The sequence below is a fragment of the Mercenaria mercenaria genome, chromosome 10, assembly GCF_021730395.1.
Source record: "Mercenaria mercenaria strain notata chromosome 10, MADL_Memer_1, whole genome shotgun sequence".
NCBI lineage: Eukaryota > Metazoa > Mollusca > Bivalvia > Venerida > Veneridae > Mercenaria > Mercenaria mercenaria.
Window position 1 is genome coordinate 34,992,733 of NC_069370.1, and position 15,335 is coordinate 35,008,067.

Below are 15,335 nucleotides of genomic sequence, written 5' to 3' on the forward strand. Positions count from 1 at the left end.
CGGTTGAATTTCTCGGCTTTCTATACGTTACTTTGGAGTAAGTGAGTATTGCTGAAAAACCCTGAAAAAAAACCAACAATGTGGTTATTTATTTTATTGTATTAACAGGATGAAACCTTTAGTTGATGGAACTACATTTGCTGCAGGACTGACTTGCTGGTACCCTATCGATTCCGGTCAACATAGTAATCAACTGTTTTCAACAAGGTAGGCGACTGAATTACTCAAGAATTCCCATTTACGCAGCGCGAGTTCGAGCTCTGTCTTAGTGTGCATCAGTTAGCAACTCAATGGATCGACTGCTTCACAAGATTAATTGACTTATAAATTAATTTGTCATGCGCTGTCATTTCTTGTAGTTCAATAAAAAGTTTTAAACACAGGATTAATAGGTTATAAGGCTTGTACGAGCTCTGCTGCGGAAATATTGCGCGACTTTAGGAATGCAATATTATTCCGCGAAAGAAGAGTGCAAATTTCCCGATACAAATTTAATAATCTTTTTATTACATACGCATCTACACTAATAATTATTATAATTGAGCCGCGCCATGAGAAAACTCGCTAAAGGTTTCGCTAATTCCAATAGGCTTTGAAAGCGAACAGCATGGATCCTGACCAGACGGCGCGGGTGCGCAGGCTGGTCTGGGTCCATGCTGGTCGCAAAGCCACAATGCTGGTTTTCTCATGGTGCGGCTCATATAAAGGATATAAATTGTTAACATGAGTAAAATTGAAAATGTCGTCGTTAACGTCTCGCATCTGATATGGAAAACTATTGATGTTTCAGTTCCATTGCAACTTAACGGAGTTTATTATTAGGTATGTAATAAATAAATTTTCAGCACTGTTCGATGGGCAAGATAGACTGGTTTTAGTTGAATTCAAGCCTTGATGGACATGTCGTCTGTATTCGCCCTATATAGCTGATGGTAGAGAGCTCTTCAGCACCTCGTGCACATAGAAGAAATATTTGATGGCCAGACAGACCAAGATTTCATTCAGGTAAAGAGAAATACTACTGTTAGTTTGAAAAATTATTCTACCTGCTTTGTATGCAGAGGTTAAAATAAAGTTCATAAACATGGTAGAAGCTATTGCGGCAAACAATTTTTTTTGCAAGTATGTAATATCATAAATTATATTGCCGCATAAATTCCTGACACAGTGTGCTCATCTAGACTGGCAAATGGTACATGTAGATCATTACACTCCTTATTAGGAATCGCCGATTCGAATCCCGATGAGAGAGGTCTTTGACCGCGGTATCGTATAAGGTACGGGTACTGGTTAGGAACCAGCTCGCAAAATTATGAAAATTAACATGACTTCAATAATTATTTGCTATGAATCTATGTAAATGATCTATGTAAATGATTTCTGATTTAACTAAACGTACTTAGAAATTAGCGAACAGGTCACTCTGAAATTCGGATCGTATTTGTATTTATTTCACCAAAAGGCCGATGTCCGAAAAAAACATATTGTTATTGCAAATAGTTTATCACTAAGATTGTCCAGATTGACATAGAAAAATAATCTTGTTGGCCTGCATTATAGGTGAATTATGATACGGCGTAAATTGTGAGACATATTTTATGCCCACGCTGTCAAAGACCTCTGAGACTTAAAAGTGTTTGAACTATCCGCCCGTCCGCCCGCCAGTCCGTCAGTCACATTTCATTTTCACTCAACTGCTCTTACAGTTTGTATCTAATTGAAATGAAACTTGGTATACAACATTAACATTTAATTGACATGTGTAGATTGTTGGGCTGTTCGTGTCATATTCCTTTGGAGTTTTGGTCCTTTTTCGGACCTTTAAATATTAGAACTTCATCAAAACGTTGTGTTCTCAACTTCTCTTATAGTTTCCATCAAATTCCAATGAAAAATAAAGTGGACAGATATACCGTCGGAACTTCCATGTTTTTTTTCTCTCGTCAAAATATTACAACTACATCTGAACATTGTGTGCTCAACAAGTCCTACAATTCAAAATGAAACTTTTGTAAACATTTTCAGCTTGAAGTAGACGTGTTTTTTTCTGAAGTTCGGTGTCCGATGATTTTTTTGGAAATTTTTAAATTTTAGTATTATTCTGCCGAATATTTTCTGGAGTCGAATGTCATACGATGTTGACATCGTTCTTGTCCTTTCTTTCGACAGTTACTGACGACTGTAATTTCACCTTTACATATATTACACAGTTCTATTACTTGATTTGTTTTACATGATTTTAAAGACATTGATTCTGATGGTCTTGAGAAACCCTGCATTTATAATCATATATCTTTTCTCCATTTCTAGAGATTTGTAGCGCACTTTTTTGCACAAGACATGGTTTAGCGCAAATACTTGTAATTCATACCTTCAATATGATCGAAACATTGCGAAATGGTACTTATTTCAGTCGGGTTATCGCTACCCTTTACTCGGACTTTATCGCAGACTCCCTGCTTAAAACCACAAACTTAATTCTAAATCAGTATTGTATTCAAATGGAATTCTAAAGAGTTTTAGTTTTTGCATTCTCTGGGACATGTGAGGATAAAAATTGAATTTGATTTCTAAATGACTGCGAGTCACTACATGGTCATTGTATAAACGCCTCGTTTAACTCATGTGGTAATAGGCAGTATTTGAAAATGCACCACTATGATTTGCCAGTTAGAATTCCTAACCTGTGAATACTAGTAAGCCATTCAAATGTAAGTATTTTAATTTGTATAAACAATGTTATAACCATTAAACACCCTGAAGCCATTAAGTTTAAATATTGTCCACCAACCTTCAGCAAAACCTTGAAGTAAAAGAATTCATCGACTTCGAGCGAGGCTCGAACCCACAACAGGGATATGCGAATGATTTGAAGTCAACGACCTTAACAACATATCTTATAGTCAAGAGTTACTATAAAAAGATATAACTGACAATCGATTGCCAATCACTTTTGCAATACTTAGCATATTTTCATTGAATTTCATGGATTTCGCTAGTTATTTTAGCACCAGGTCTATATAGTATGATTTATTTCAGGTTTCAAAAAGACAAGAAGACAGTTTGTCATCATTGAAAGACATGCACAGAAATAGAATCGATTACAGAAAACAAAATCTTCATGCCGCCCTGTGCTTGTTGTTTCATACAGCTAACAGTCCGATGCATGCAAGGTAATACCTTTCAAAACTTTTGTTTGATATTGACTCATTCTGTAAGCAATTTAGGATTAGTGTTGTGCCATTTATTCTGCAAAAGTTCGTTTTAAGCACGGCTATACGAATTATATAGAGCTATTCTACTCCCCATTGCGTCGGCGTCCGCTTCTCCTGCCATTCTAAATTGTTAGCTAAGGTTTTTATGCACTTTCACTTTATTTCTGTTGTTACGCAAACCTAAAATGCTTGTTCCTCATCCTCATCATCAACAAAATACGACATAAGGTCCTGGCACCAACCTGTCATTAATACTGTCCACCTCTACTTAAATTTTTATGCCCCAGGTCTCGAAGACCCGGGAGATACATAGAATTTGGAATGTCCGTCTGGCATTCTATCTATCCGTCTCACTTTTTTGGGGTTTTCAACTACTCTTACAGTTCTCTTCATATTCAAATGAAACTTATTGGACTAAACAATATGACAACTACGTCTGTACCTTCTGTACCAATTAGACACACGCACATTGTCAGGACTTTCATGTTCAATTACTGTTTCTTGAGGTATACTCAAGTTTGGTTTGACAAGAATGTAGCTGCGTACATACCTTGTGGATTCAACCCCTCCTGCAGTATCCATCCAGTTGAAATGAAACTTGGTATACGTTATTGATTAAAATGGTCATGTGCGTTTATTGTCCGGATTTTAATGTCCAATTATTATTTTCTGAGTCATGACACTTTACAATATTACAACTACATTTGTAACTGTGCCATTCAACACTTCCTACATGTTCCATCCAACTTAAATGCAACTGAATAAATCATCAACCTGAAGAGTGCGCGCCTAGACTTTAATGTCCCATTATTATGGTTTAGTTAATAATATGCTCAGTTTTTGGATTTCGCAATATATGTGTTACAACTACACCTTGAATATCAATTCAAATGAAACTTGGTATACATCATCAACATGAAGTGGTTATGTGCACATGGTCGGAATTTTAATGTATGATTATTTTTTGTGAGTTATGTCCCGTTTTTGGAGTTTTAAAATTTTATTCTATCAAGCATTTTCAAGGGGCATGTACATCATTCCTGTGATCGTTGGATTTAATTAAGTTTCATCATTAACATCAACAGCATGAACGATAACTACCATTACTCTGGCGCCGATCTTACGTGATTTATTTTCCCTTTTAAGCTCGCCGTAATGTAAACCTAACATTATTCAAGCTGATACTTCTGTTCTTATTCATCGAAACTGAAATGAAACTGTAAGCTGGTACCCTAGTACCCACTAATTGAAATGGATTGAAACTTCTTACTCTTTTTCACTGTGATAAACTGACTTGCAATAAACAGGTTTCATAACTCTATTTTGCTCTGTTACAAAATAATACCCTTTTTCGACTTAGCAAAGTGCGGTTAATTTTTTACTATCCACACTTTTGTCCACTGTGATGAGCTGACATGCACTGTACAGATTCCATAACTCTGTTTTGCATTTTTAGCTCATCTGATTTTTTGAAAAAAAATGATGAGTTATTGTCATCACTTGAGCGGTTGTCGGCGTCGGCGTCGGCGTCGGCGTCGGCGTCGGCGTTGCCTGGTTAAGTTTTATGTTTAGGTCAGCTTTTCTCCTAAACTATCAAAGCTATTGCTTTGAAACTTGGAATATTTGTTCACCATCATAAGCTGACCCTGTATAGCAAGAAACATAACTCCATCTTGCTTTTTGCAAGATTTATGGCCCCTTTTGTACTTAGAAAATATCAGATTTCTTGGTTAAGTTTTATGTTTAGGTCAGCTTTTCTTCTAAACTATCAAAGCTATTGCTTTGAAACTTAGAATACTTGTTCACCATCATAAGCAGACCCTGTACATGAAGAAACGTAACTCCATCTTGCTTTTTGCAAGAATTATTGCCCCTTTTGGACTTAGAAAATCAGATTTCTTGGTTAAGTTTTATGTTTAGGTCAACTTTTTCTCTTAAACTATCAAAGCTATTGCTTTGAAACTTGCAACACTTGTTCACCATCATAAGCTGACCCTGTACAGCAAGCAACATAACTCCATCCTGCTTTTTGCAATAATTATTGCCCCTTTTGGACTTAGAAAATCATTTTCTTGGTTGAGTATTATGTTTAAGTCAACTTTTCTCATAAACTATCAAAGCTATTGCTTTAAAACTTGCAACAGTTTTTCACCATCATAAGTGGACACTGTACATCAAGAAACATAACTCTATCCTGCTTTTTGCAAGAATGATGGCCCTTTTTAGACTTAGAAAATCATGGGTAGGACAATATTTCTATTATACAAAAAAAAATCAGATGAGCGTCAGCACCCGCAAGGCGGTGCTCTTGTTACAAAATTATGGGCATTTTTCGACTTTTGTATTTATTTGATTAACTTTCTTTTTTGCAAGGCTGTTGAATAGTTGAGCGGTGTTGTCCTTCGACAGCTCATTTTTTTCAACAAAATTATGTTCGTGATTGCCAGTGAGTTTGTTTCACAGTAACGACATTTTATTATACAACTGAATGACACTTACAATAATTTTGATAAAATTATGCACCTTTTCTTGCTTAGACATATTTTAACAGTAAACAGTCCTGCTGCAGACGACTGAAACGGAAATAATTAGGATGCCTTCGGTTCTTACCACAAACAACAAAAGCTCCTGTGTCTCGGTTTTCTTGTTTGTCGAACATTCTTTCTAGGTAACGTAGTTTGTCTTGAGGCTCAGTTTGTTGGTAAGTTACGCTTAACACCATAATACACCTTCCCTCCGAAGAAGAAAACTAATTAATAATTAATTGATAGAGTTGTCCGTCTATCCGCATCTTTGGCGTTTCGTTTATAGCTCCTACAATTCTAATTGATTCGATTTTAATCAATTATGTTGAATCACTAAAATCTGGTTAGTTTTTCACTTTGGTCGTTTCGGTCACTATGATTAGATTTTAACGGATTATTATACTTTGAATGTTTGTTGTGCCTACCGGTGTTTCACTAGAGGAAACTTTAGATTTACACCCCTTCCTCAGTCCGACCATCAGTACAAATGTGAATCATGCAATAGCTTGAATAGTACACGATATTTTCCCGTGAAAGACCTCACATTGATAGAAGGCCATGTTGCTATGACAAAAAATACATTCTGCTATGGTACCAATTAGTTAAAAAGTTGACAAAAAAATTGGATCCTGTGACAAAAAGATTTTTGTAAAAGAAATTATTCGTTAAAACTAAAGGATTTCACAGTTTTTTTAACATTGTTAAGTAAAGCAGTCAACACACATGACATGGAAATATTGATAAGATACACTTGTACCTTTTAGAACTTTACTATCGATTTTAAATAGTTTTATTCAACGCACGGAATTTTGCATGTTAAGAATTCAAATACTTGAGATGAATCATAAATAATTTCCTGGGCTAAAACCGTATAATATCTTAGAGAAAGAGCAGTTGTGAAAAAACTACTGGTGTGTGCTGTAGTTATCCTTCTATGAACTCTATGTAATATAACAAATAAATTTTCAATTTTATTTTAAATAAGTTGTTTTTTAGCCCGTCTGATTTTTAGCTGGACTATACGAAGTATGGAGAGCTCTCCAGCTCGACCTGGCGTCGGCGTATCTTAGCTAAAGTTTTGATGCACTTTCTCTCTATCTCTGTAATTACTTGATGGATTTGTTTCAGACTTAAACTAATTATTCCTCATCATCATCCACATCATATGGCAAAATTAAAGGGGCATAACTCTCGCACCATTATTTCTTGAATTATTCCCTCTTTTTACTTAGAATTTCCGGTTGAAGTTTTGGTACACTTTCAGTGTATCTATCTATGTCATATAATTGATTCGATTCAAACTTAAAGTAGTTGTTTCACATCATCATCCACATCATATGAGACAAGGTCTATAGCTCTGGCACCATTTTTCCTAAATTATGCCCCTTCTACATAGAATTTTAGATTAATTTTGATGCATTTTTAGCTCGACTTTCCGGAGAAAAAGTAGAGCTATTGCACTCACCCCGGCGTCAGCGTCGACGTCGCCGTTAGTTAAAGTTTTTGATAAAGTCAAATATTCTCTGTTGCTATCAAAGCTATTGACTTGAAACTTTACACCAGGAGAAACAATCCCGATAACTCTGATTTGAAGTTTGCCCCATTTCAATTTAGACTTTTTTGTTTAAAGTTTTATAAAGTTTTTACTCGAAAAATTATAATTCAGAGTTAAGCACTTAGAAAAGTCGACCGTGCGGTCCTATGGACAGCTCTTGATACTATATCTCTGTTTTTACAGAAAGGATTTGATTCAGACTTAAAATGGTTGTTCCACATCATCAGGCACATCATATGACACAAGATCCATAACTCTCGCACCAATATTTTACGAATTACCCTCCTTTTTATACGTCCGTTTGAAAAACGGGACATATTATGGGAACGCCCCTGGCGGGTGGGCGGCGTCCACAGACTTTGTCCGGAGCATATCTTCTTCATGCATGGAGGGATTTTTGATGAAACTTGGCACAGTTGTTCACCATCATGAGACGGAGTGTCATGCGCAAGAACCAGGTCCCTAGGTTTAAGGTCAAGGTCGCACTTAAGAGATCAAAGGTCAAATTAAAGAATGACTTTGTCCGGAGCATATCTTCTTCATGCATGGAGAGATTTTGATTTAACTTGGTACAATTGTTCACCATCATGAGACGAAGTGTCATGCGCAAGAACCAGGTCCCTAGGTCTAAGGTCAAGGTCACACTTAGAGGTCAAAGGATACAAGAATGAAAACTTTGTCCGGAGCATTTCTTCTTCATGCATGGAGGGATTCTCTACCTGGTAAGGAGTTTTTGTGGATTTAGAAAAACAAAAGAATTACAATAATTACTACCACAAAATTAAAATTCCATTTGCAAATACAGGAGCTAGTGTAAAGAAATTTGCTGCGACGGGCGTATATTGTGACATTCTGGCACTCTTGTTACTTATAATTTAATTCCAGATTAAAGTTTTGATACACTTTAACTCTGTCTCTATCATTACCAAATGAATTTGATTTAAACTTTAAATAGTTGTTCTGTGCATCATATGACACAAGGGCTACAACTCTTGCACCAGTATTTCATGAATTTTTCCCCCATTTTTACTTAGAATTTCAGTTTAATCTTGATGCTTTTTACCATATCTCTGTTGATACTAAATGGATTTGATTCAACATTAAAGTGGTTGTTCCACATCATCAGTCACATCATATGAGATACGGTCAATAATGCTGGTACCAATATTATGAGTTATGCCCCTTTTTACATAGAATTTCGGGTTTCAAGTTGCGATGCACTTTTGCTTTATCACAATAATTACTAAATAGATTTGATTCAAACTTAAAATAGTTATTCCTCATGATATGACACTTGGTGCATTACTCTTGCACAGATTTTCTGTATAAATTATATCCCTTTTATACTTATTTAATGTTTCGATACACTTTATCTCTGTTAGTACTTAACATATTTGACAGAGACATATCTTTATCTCTGTTATTACTTAATACTTTTGATACAGACATTAGCTATTGTTCAATATCTTCATCCACATTTGAGTCATTAAACACTCCAGTGATAGCTCCAGCTTTCTCAGATGTGCCAAATTTCACCATCCAGCACCGAAATAGTTGGGCGCGCTGTCTCCTGTGACAGCTCTTGTTAAAAAACGAGGTATTATTGTCACTTGATCGTCGGCGTCGGCGTTGGTTAAGATTTTGGTTAAGATTTTTTGTTAAGGTCCTTTTTTTCTAGAAAACTATAAGAGCGATAGCTTTAAAACTGTGCACAATTGTTTTTCATCATTTAGGCGAGTAAGTAGACCAAGAACCATAACTCTCGCATTCATTTTGTCATATTAAATTATGCCGCATTATGTACTTAAAAATTGGAATTTCTTGGTTATTTTTTTTGTTTAGGTCAACTTTAACAGCTATAGCTTTGAACCTTGTTAATTATGTCTCCCCAAGGAGACATATTGTTTTTGCCCTATCCGTACGTCCGTCCTTCTGTCCGTCCATCCGTACGTCACACTTCATTTCCGAGCAATAACTGGAGAACCATTTGACCTAGAACCTTCAAACTTCATAGGGTTGTAGGGCTGCTGGAGTAGACGACCCCTATTGTTTTTGGGGTCACTCCATCAAAGGTCAAGGTCACAGGGGCCTGAACATTGAAAACCATTTCCGATCAATAACTAGAGAACCACTTGACCCAGAATGTTGAAACTTCATAGGATGATTGGTCATGAAGAGTAGATGACCCCTATTGATTTTGGGATCACTCCGTCAAAGGTCAAGGTCACAGGGGCCTGAACATTGAAAACCATTTCCGATCAATAACTAGAGAACCACTTGACCCAGAGTGTTTAAACTTCATAGGATGATTGTACATGCAAAGTTGATGACCCCTATTGATTTTGGGGTCACTCCATTAAAGGTCAAGGTCACAGGGGCCTGAACATTGAAAACCATTTCCGGTCAGTAACTTGAGAACCACTTGACCCAGAATGATGAATCTTCGTAGGATGATTGGTCATGCAGAGTAGATGAACCCTAACGATTTTAGGGTCACTCTGTAAAGGTCAAGGCCACAGGGGCCTGAACATGGAAAACCATTTCCAATCAATAACTTGAGAACCTCTCGACCCAGAATGTTGAAACTTCATAGGATGATTGTTCGTGCAGAGTAAATGACCCTTATTGTTTTTGGGGTCACTCCGTTAAAGGTCAAGGTCACAGGGGCCTGAACATTGATAACCAGTTCCGATCAATAACTTGAGAACCACTTGACCCAGAATGTTGAAACTTCATAGGATGATTGAACATGCAGAGTAGATGACCCCTATTGATTTTGGGGTCAGTCTAGTAAAGGTCAAGGTCACAGTGGCCTGTTCATGTAAAATCATTTTTTGGAAATAATTTGAGAACCACTTGACCTACAATGTTGAAACTTAATAGGATGACATGCAGAGTAGATGACCCCTATTTATTTTGAGGTCACTTGATCAAAGGTCAAGGTCACAGGAACCTGAACAGTGACTTGAGAACCACTAGGCCACGAGTGTTGAAATTTAGCGGGATGACTGGACATGCCAAGTAGATGACCCCTATTGCAGCCAACCATCAGTGTCTCTTTGACTTTCGCTCCTGACCCCTATTTACTTCTTGCCTATAGGACTTTGCATTGGGGGAGACATGCGCTTTTTTACAAAAGCATTTTCTAGTTATTATCCGATTAGAGAGTTGGTCAAGAGTCAATTTTTTTTTTGCATTTTGTCAGCATTATAAACCGTTTTAAACTAGACATTGATATTTTTTGGTTATTTTTTGTTTAGGTCTGCTTTTCTTGAATACTATAGATTTGAAACTTCATACATTTTTATACGCCTGTTTTGAAAAAAATGGACGTTTTATGTGATGACGTGTGCGTATGTCTGTCTGTATGTCTGTCTGTTTGTCTTTCTGTCTGTCCGTCATATTCATGTCCGGAGCATAACTTAATATCCATTCAATATATTGACTTTCAACTTGGCATAAAGGTTGGTGGCGATGAGACAGTGTGCAGAGCGCATAAACAAGGTCTGTAGATCAAATGTCACGGCCGCAAATGGAGCTGAAAGGTCAAATTTGACCTTCATGTTTCATGTCCGAAGCATAACATAACAACCATTCAAGGTTTTAACTTCTGTATTGGCATATAGGTAGGTGGAGATGAAACGATGTGCAGAGCGCATGGAACAGGCCTGTAGGTCAGAGGTCAAGGTCAGATCTATAGTTTTTAGCTCCACTATTCGGAGAATAGGGGGGCTATTCTACTCGCCCCGGCGTCGGCGTCGGCGTGACCCTTCTTGGTTAAAGTTTTTCGGCAACATTTGTTTTTCTGTCATATCTTTGTTACTATTACTTATATCTTACTGTAACTTCACATAAACATTGTCCAGTATACAAACAATGTACGTGTAGGGGCTGAGCCCATTATACCCAAGGTCAAGGTCACCAAGCTGTTATACTTAGGTTATTTTAAGGTAAAGTTTTTCGGCAACCTTAGTTTTTCTGACATATCTTTGTTACTGTTGCTTATATCTTACTTAAACTTCACATTAACATTGTCCAGTATACAAACAAAGTATTTGTAGGGGCTGAGCCCATTATACCTTAGGTCAAGGTCACCAAGGTGTTATACTTAGGTTATTTTTAAGGTTAAAATTTTTCGGCAACCTTTGTTTTTCTGTCATATCTTTGTTACTTTTGCTTATATCTTACTGTAAGTTCACATAAACATTGTCCAGCATACAAACAAAGTATGTACAGGGTCTGGGCCCATTTTATCCAAGATCAAGGTCACCAAGGTGTTATACTTAAGTTGTTTTTTAAGGTTAAAGTTTTTCGGCAAACTTCGTTTTTCTGCCATATCTTTGTTACTATTGCTAATGTCTTACTGTAAGTTCACATATACATTGTCCAGCATACAAAATATGTGCAGGGGCTGGGCCCATTATACCCAAGGTCAAGGTCACAAAGTTGTTATACTTGGAATTATTTTAATTTTTAATTTTTTCAAAAGCTTCGTTTATAGACATATCTTTGGTACTTTAAAAGATAATGACTTGAAATTAAAAATATTTCTTTATAATCATCATCTGCATATGTGGTTACAAACCCCATAACTCTAATTGTATTTGTACAGAATAATGCCCCTTTTGTACTTAATTTTTTTTGCAATCTTCGCTTTCTGGATATTACTTTAATGCAATATAAGGTAAAGACTTGAAACTTAAAATGTATCTTTATTATCATCATCTGCATGTGTGGTAACCCCCATAACTCTTATTTGTATTTTTGACCAAATTATGCCCCTTTTATACTTAATTTTTTTTAACAAACTTCGTTTTCTGGACATAACTTTGGTACAATATATTTAAGATGATGACTTGAAACTCAAAATATATCTTTACCATCATCATCTGCATGTGTTGTAACAATCTCAATAACTCTAATTTGTGTTCTTGACAGAATTATGCCCCTTGGTGTATCCTCCTTTTAAAGTAGAGGTCTCTTTTTGAGACATATGTTCATTTTACTGTCAAATCCCCAGCCTTCTGTCAAATAATTCCATTCCTAATTTTTATTTTTTTTCCCGTCTGCTTAGGAAGGGAAGGGATAAATGTTTACTGATTATTCTGAAAAGAAAAAAAAAAGTATGAAGAATTTCGTGTCTTGATTATTTATCATCATTTTCAGATTGATTTCAAATACAAAAGTGAGAAATATCTGCAGAAGGAAGAACCAAGTATGATGAATCCACAACAGACCTGACACAAGTATAAAGAATGACACGGTGACACCGTCACAGCCGCCCTGACACAAGCATAAAGAATGACACCGTCACAGCCGCCCTGACACAAGCATAGTTTAACAAATTAGACATAAGCTAAAATGTATATAATTATAACCCTGCGTACAAAGTATATGGGGCTATATTGGAGTCACACATGTCCGACCGTCTGTTCGTCCCTCCGTCCATCGTGTCCGCTGGGAAGATTTTCATAAAACTGGCATCAATAATTAAGATCATCATGACGATGTGCACAGCGCACAACCCAGGTCACTAGGACTAAAGTCAAAATAACTCTTGGAGGTCAAAGGTCAAAAAGCTTAACCTCATGTCCGCTACATATTGTCTAAACGGTTTGGAAGATATTTAGCTCGACTAATCGAAGAATAAGGGGGATTATCGTACTTGCCACTATCACCGTTGCACTCAGGTTGAAATTTTATGACAAACTTTTCAGTGTCACTCTATCTTCTTACTACTGCTCCTGTTGACATCAAGCTTCACATATGTGTTAGTCTTGGTAAGAGGCATACATCTATTAACTTAGAGTGGGACATCCTAAACGTCAAGGTCACTGGGTCAGATATTTTAATAGTGCTGGTTTAAGTTTTATGACAAGCTTCTCCATTTCAATATATCTTCTCAACTACTGCCCTTTAATCATTAAACCTCACATAAGAATTGATTTTAGAAAGGGACAGAAATCTTTTTGTTTAGGGTCAGGTATCTCCAAGGTCAAGGTCATTGGGGTTAGATTTAGTAATAATGTTGGTTATAGTTTTATGATACACTTCTCAAACTGACTTAAAACTCATAATGTTTCTTAGCACTGGTATCCCTGATATCCAACACTTTCAAGTCCTACCCGTACTTCCTCTACACCCATTCCAACACCTATCCAAAAATACATTTCTTACATAATCTTATATCTCATATTCCCTTCATCTCCGCTACCCACGTGGCTCCATCTACCTCCAGCAACCTGATTTCACCACCTCTCAACCAAAACAAAAAAATAATTTTACATGTATTTTCCTTACAATTAATTAGATTGTATATCTTGTATCTCATATGTTTATATGATGTTTAAGTATCCCTTATTCACTCACTTCTACTTCCACCCCACACCAACTTCCAAATTTTATATATTTGTTTACATCTCTCGCACATCAAATCTCATCCCATATTCCCTCTTCTGAAGATGCACACTCGCTTTCTTTTATATTTCCTTTACATCTTTCAAAATTACTTTCACTTCGTGTGGAACTTAGCATCCCTCATAACCGCTACTCCACCCCACCCCCACATTGCTACCCCTAGCCACTTCAGGAAAATATTCTTCTTACATTTCCCACACTAGGTGATATCTCATATTGTTTCTTAAACTTCTAGATTCCATCATACCCCGCACCTACAACCCCAACCCCTTCCCCCCATCCACACCCACACAAAAAGACAAGAAAAAGTAAAATCTCCTTTTTCATTTGTCACCATTACTAATATGTCTTTATAAACATTTTCGACATTAGAGAGGGCACAACTCAGATCACAAGGTCCAAGGTCAAGGTCACACTTGAAGGTCAAAAGTCAAGCGGCGTTTGTGGGTATTAATCATCTTTAATGAATGAGAGCTCTAGTTGGTCATGTTTAAGCGGCTTTATATGTAACATCAGCTTAATTATATCAATTATTTGAAAAGTGTTTGCTAAATATTAGGAAAATTGCAGAAATCATTTATTTTCGGATCACTTATACATCCAAACTATTTTTAGACGAAATAAATATTTCTTGCTTGGTTTGTTATTGGTCATGAAAATATACATCTTTATTTTTATCGGGTTATTTTGAAAATATTTTTATGAACACAAAATGCCATTTGACTTTGATAAGTAAAATATCAGGGACAGCCAATATTTCTGCGAAACCACACAGAATACTGATTTGGTTAATTATTTCAAAAACGTCTCAAAATTTTACTCCTTTATATTAATTATTTTTAAACTGGACAGGGATAAATAAATATGAGTGGATCAGTTGATGTACAAAAAAAACCCACTTTCACAAATAATAAATTTTGGAACGGGTGATTAACTCTGACATTTGTTTGTTTCAGTGTAAGATCGATATATCGAACCATTCTAGGCGGAGCTCCTGAAAATGTAAACTCTACTGTTCACGCGTGAAAATAATCATTCAGTTTCACATATAAATCGAAGAAATTTTATTTTATGCACATTTTATCAGTGTAACATTACATGCAATGCGCAACGTTGCGCTTACTCTTATGGCAATATATATGTTGGAAAAAGAAATATTTTAATTAATACAGTCATTTTCTACTGTTTTATTTAGTTAAAGACTATCCGATTGCGTGTAATTCATATTCTTTCGCGTTAAATTGATGTTGCGTGCAAGTGAAAATTGTATTTGGATTTCCCACTTCTGAAACAGTGGGTATATCGGGGTATAATGTATCGTTGTATTTCAGTAACACTCTGAAAGCTTGATGTGAAATTCCATACTCTAGTAACTACAAAATCTACAGATATAGTAACTACAAAATCTACAGATAAAATCATAGCTCTTTATTCAAACACCCGTACTATCGTCTTTATTCTAGGTCATCTAAATGTAGCTTTTTAAAGTCATTTTGGCCTCATTACTTGTACACCGAATTTTACACTGTTTGACGTAACTGTTAACCGACACCCAACTCTGAGCACTAATATTAATCCTTGTGGGGCTGAAATGACTTTTAAAGCAACTTTGTCTTTTATAGG